The sequence below is a fragment of the Gorilla gorilla genome, chromosome 13, assembly GCF_029281585.2.
Source record: "Gorilla gorilla gorilla isolate KB3781 chromosome 13, NHGRI_mGorGor1-v2.1_pri, whole genome shotgun sequence".
Taxonomy (NCBI): domain Eukaryota; kingdom Metazoa; phylum Chordata; class Mammalia; order Primates; family Hominidae; genus Gorilla; species Gorilla gorilla.
The window spans coordinates 76,154,761-76,160,760 of record NC_073237.2 but is presented as its reverse complement, the minus strand read 5'-3'; positions in this window follow the sequence as shown (position 1 = coordinate 76,160,760).

The following is a 6,000-nucleotide window of genomic DNA, read 5'->3' as shown; positions in this document are numbered from 1 at the left end:
GGCAGGAATCTAAATTAGCATAACCTTTTGTAAGGCACTTCAGCAATGTATATCGTAATTAGAAAAGTGCATTCCATTTGACCTATCATTCCCACTTGAGGATTAGCAAGAGACACATGCACTGGTATACTTACACACATACATCTATATATTAAATATGTATCAGGATATTTATCACAGTATTGCTTTTAATAATAAAGAACTGGAACTACAAAATTTGTTTACCAAAGACCGATTGAATCAATCTGGACACATCCGTACCACAGCACACTTATCACAGAATGAGGTTGCTCTGCAAGTGACTATGCTAAAATGAAAGATCTTGAAGAAAAACCAATACAAAATTGTTAAAACACTGCAAAGAAGTGGGTATGGTACCTTCTAGTTTTAAAACAGAAAGAGAAATGAAGGAAAGAAGGGAGAGAGAAAATGTAGAAAGGAAGGAGGGAAAAAGAAAGGAGAAAGTAAAGACAGGTACAGGGTTTTACATGTACAGGAAAACATCTAGAAGGAAACATAAGGAACTGCTTCAAGTGTCTACCCTGGATGAGTGGGAATATAGGAAGCTTTTGTTTTCTTTGCTTTCTATTTTCTTATTTGGATCTTTCACAACATAAATGTGATAATTTGCCTAACACGTTACCTGTGCAGTTGCTATATTGCTTTTGCGGGAAATTGTCTTTCACTTCAGATGTTTGCAAAGCAATTGCTTCACCCCATTCAAGTCCCCACTCAAATGTCACTTGTCTTAGAAGACTGTCCTGACCATCCTAAGTAATATAACACCTTTCATCCAGCCCTATCCCTCCATGCTGCTTCATTTTTCTTTATGGCTCTTATAAGTACCTGATATTAGAATATTGTAACATATGTTTGTCTGTTTTTTCATGAACACTCTTCCCTGCTAAATGTTCACTCTGTGAGGATGAGGGCTTTGTTGTGCTTCTCACACTATCCCAGAGCCCAGATGCCTAAGTTGCTTTAAGATACTCCTGCAAATATAGTGAGACAGGGTCACTAGGGTTAGCCGAAGCCTAGATGCTAATCGGGAATGTGGAAAGGGTGGCCTACCCAGAACACACAGATGGGGTAGTCAGATGGCAATCTGATGAGGAAGAGTCACACAGCAGAGGACGCCACCACGCGCACAGCTGTAACTTCTCACCCTTCCTCAAAGTGAACGTCAGGAATGGGTTCTTATTGTGAAGTTAGCAGAGTGAGAAACAAGGTCTCTAGCTATTCCAGATACACAGAGTAATAACTAGGCACACGATGTCGACACTTTCTAATCTCGTGCATAAAGAAGGTCCAAGAATCCGTGAGTGTCCTCACCTGCACCCTCAAAAATGGCACCCAAGCTTGAGCCCTACTCAGCCTGCTATCTAAGAGGATTTCTGTTTGTCTGACACCAGCCAGAATGCAAAGTACTGACTCTGGAAGCCTGGGTCAACCTATCATGAGAAGAATGCTGGGACCATCTCAAAGAATGGAGAACTGGGATTTCTTGGGCTAACAAAAGAGATGATTTCAACCCTTTGCAGTGCCACACAAAACCATTTTGAAGTCTGAGGCAGAAGATAAAATCAGTGATATAGATCCCATGTTTATTTAAAATTTGTACGTTTTTTCATCATGTGTCTATTGCATTGATTTTGGTTTTAAAAAATAATATATTAAAATATTATTTTGATGACTGAATTTTTTGGCACCCCCTTATATTTTGTGCCCTAGGCAAGGGTCTCAGTCACCTCACACTAGTCCTGCCCTCCTTTTTGGTTCCTGCTTTGCTAGCGAATATCTGTTTAATAACTGTCCACGTCTGTGACAGAATGTAGTCTGAGACTTCCTTTCATTGTACCAGGTAGTGGCATTGTAGGGGAGCTGCTAACCCTCTCCACCACAAACTTCTTGGATGGCTTACCTAACTTCATACCATCATCTATCCAAAAGAATCATCAAATTTTCCACGACCAAATTGGCAGATGTCAGTTCACAAGAGCCTACCAAGTAGCTGGCAGGCAGGAAGCATGCATCAAGAGTGGAGACACATTTGCTGAAAAGCCAAGGAAACTCAATTTCTAGGGCAACTCTTTCACTTGCTTGGCCTGCTACCAATGCTCTTGCAGAAGACCTAGCAATTGTCAGTTGTAATTCTGTCATGCTTTTAAAAAGGGTCCCCCATTTGTGTAAACTTCAGGCCCCTCCAAGCTTGGATTCATCCCTGAGCCACGGACATACCCATTCTTAAGCAAACCAATAGTTGAACGTTTAGGTTTACAAACATAATAATTTGTAGAGATTATTTACTCTACTTACTTCTCATGGTGACAGGTGTTATTGGATTCTCATAGTACTCCTTTTACCTTTGCCCCTCTAGCACCAAAGGCTTTTAGCTGCTGCTACTCCCTAGGTGCCTTAACATGCATCCTACAACGTAAGTTCCAAACCTTTCTTAGGCCTCTGTTAAGTAGTCCCCTCTTTTGAGTTTTCTTGTTTAAACCATCTAAATGGATTCTGCTTTATGCAAAGAATACCTTATAATAAATTGCTTTAAAAAGTTTAAACAAATACAAAGTGTAGGGGGACAGTTAAAATAAATAACACAGATAAGTTAGGCTTATATGGAAAGTACTAAGAAAACATCTGTCACAACAGAGTGTTATTTGTGAACCCTTTTATTGCTTGTTCCATTTAAGAGCTGACATTCCACACTTGGAGGCCTCTTCTTAGCTTCAACTGTGTTTTTACTATGATTTGAGCTTAATTGTCGACATTCACTATGGGCTGAATTCTAGCAATGCCAAATCTAACATTTATCTCTCATTTAATTTACCCTTCAAAGAACATTAAAAAAATTATTTTAGGAAGTTGTAACATGTATGTCAGACCAATGTCTACCAATTTTAACACAATTATGCCAGTTTTTACTAATATATTAGACATCTTAATAATCTGTCATGTGTGAGAAGAGGAATATTTACAAATTATGAAACTTGATTAAAGTACTTAATATTTATAATTGGCACTTCTGCAAAAGCATTCACTAGATGTCCTTGAAAGTGTTTTCTTTTCTGATATTATTGGTCTCACAATATTAAATAACCAAATGAGAAGAAAAGTCCTACACAAGGAATCTTTCTTCAATCCAACAAGGTATAATAATGAATTCTTCATTTTAAAAATTAATAATAATTTTCAGTAGCATACTTACTCTCTACTCAGAATTTATTACATGATAAGAATGTCTTTATTTGGGATATTAATGTTTGTCTGATTATTTTAATGAAATCTATAATATTGCCACTAATTTGCCTTTAAGGATTTGTGGAATATTTCCTCGTCTATGAGTATGAGCTATAAACAGCCCTGCACATGTATTATATTTATATTTTTTAAATTATACAAAGGAAATTATACAATTATGCACAGGGAAACTCCCATTTCCACCTGTGTGGCTGTTGGTTCTGGACAAAACGTATTGCTGAGAGGATAAGTCAATAAAGTGTAAAGTGCTTGCGACAGTGGTCCATGCAAAATTAGTGTTCAATACTGTCAGTTGTGATTGCTTTCTGTTGGCAAAATTTATTCATTCACTAGACCAGAGGCAAATTTGCCCTGAAGTTAATGAGCTTAAGCTTCAAGGTGTCTCTGACACTCAAAACTGAGCATGTCGACTCCGCGGGAGCTGTTGGATGTTCTAGGCGATAGGAAATGCCCGGCTGTGGGAGGAAGAGTTCTATGAGGTCATTTCTGGCCAGTTGCTTGAAAGGATGTCAAAACAAAAGGGCCTGAATCTCAAACTCCAATAGTTTATTGTGGTTTCTTTTCTCACTCTAAAATAAATATTCATTTTCTTACCTGCTTTCATCTGGAATTCTGCATTATTTTTCTTAAAATGTCCACTAAGTTAAAGAAACTTCAGATCGGAGATTGTCCAGGCTGGTCCAGAAATGTGGGTCTTACAGATGACTTGTATGAATGCAGAAAGAGTCTTATTGCTGAGAAGTAATGACTTAATGACTTTATCATTATTCAACAAAGAAAGCACATTTGCCAGTCAAAGAAATGTGATGCAGGAGGCTTCAGCTTTTCAGAAAAGCACTGTTTGCAAAAAAGGGAACATCAGCTAAAGCTGGAGGGCAGTGTGAGGATCAGACCTGTGAGAAGCCAGTGGCAACAGCAATGGCCACCAAGAGAAAATGAGAATTTTAAACAAAATATTCCTTAAAAAATACATCTCTCCATTTATGATTCACTTTTTCATCACATCCAATTCATGATAGGGCTGCAAGTCAACAGCATTTTACAATTTCTAATTTCCTTCCTGAGGCAAGGAAAGGTAGCATGGTGTTCTTGAAGAACCAACAAATACGGTGAAATTTTAACTCACTTTTCTTCTCTACTGCATTATTTCGGACACGCATTAAATTAAGAAAGGCAAACATTTCATTCCTTTTGTAAAATATTGTAGATCTGTCAAAACTTTCAGTTAGCCATTTATTCTGTGTACATATTCTGAAATATTGATTTCTTTGTGTCACTTTATCCTTAGAATTTAAAAAATAATTGTGATGAAAATGATTTTGTTTATATCCAAATAAATATTCAAGCATATGCATGTACTTCAAAAATAATGAACATATGTGTTTAAATTAAAACAGGATGTAGGGGGAGTCCATGAAAATACATACACTAGCAGCCATTGTAAGGTCTATCTCATTATGTTTGCCAAACTTTGAAGTCTGGGCAAGCATCCCGTTTCTGTGCCCGCTGGAAATCCTGCAAGTAGCTGATTCGTGAGACAATGCCAAGTCATCCAAAAATGGAGAGATGCGATTAGGTTCTGTATAACACAAACACTGTGATCCTATCAATATAATCTAGCTGCAATCCCTTTGTTTGTATGTCTAGCAAATGATTAATATTGCATCTCAAATCTGAAAGAGGAGAAAGATAACAATAACATACAAATAAAGAAGCCATTACAGAGAGGAATAGGAAGTCCAAGATTTGTTAATTAGTCATCTGGACAAACAAGACGTTGTCTCCTTTCATTTGAGCTAGTTTTTCCATTCAAATGTGTATTTTCAAACAATTATCTTCTGATGAAACAGGGATACACACAGAAGATCCAGAAGGCATCCTGTCTGATGTTTTTAAAGATATCGTTCCTTTCCTAATTTAGAAAAATGAGAAGGAAGAGATTCTTTCATGACACTGCAATAGGAAGGAAAATAAAGAATATACAGTGCTTTTACTTTTTACAAAGAGAATGCATTTGAAAAACCATGTAAATACGTTTCTCTATGTTTTACTTCTGACTTAGTGATCTGCAATGGGTTCTTGTTTTAGCGCCACACTTTTCTGCCTTGTATTTTTCACTAACATTGGTTAATAATCTAATGCTCCAGTATTCTATTGCAGCATAACAAATCATCCCAAACTTGGTGGCTTAAAGCGACAACCATTTTATTAGACTCGTGGATTCTCTAGTTCAGGAATTTAGACAGAGCACAGTAGAACAACTTCTCTGCTCCATGATGTCTGGGGCCACATCTGGCCAAACTCCGGGGCTTTGGGAGGCTGCAACCTCTAGGATTAGAGTCATCTGGGGGCTTCTTGACTTTCATGTCTGGTGCCTGAAATAGAATGACTCAAAAGTTGGGCTTAGATGGGACTATCCACTGGAGTGTGGACAGGTGACCTCTCCATGAAGCTTAGGCTTCTTCACAGCATGGAAGGGTAGTTGCTTTTGACCTGGTAGCTCAGGGCTCCAGGAGTGAGCATTTCAACAAATGAAGCCATTCATGGCCTACTCTTAGAAAACATATAGCTTCCTTCCTGCTATACTCCATAGGTTGAAATATTACAAAGCCACATAGATTCAAAAGGAGTGGACATAAACATCACTTCTTAATGAGGTAAATGTCAAAGAATTTGTGGCCATATTTTAAAATTGCCACAACTATATAACTGCCACAATCGACACTGTTAATAATC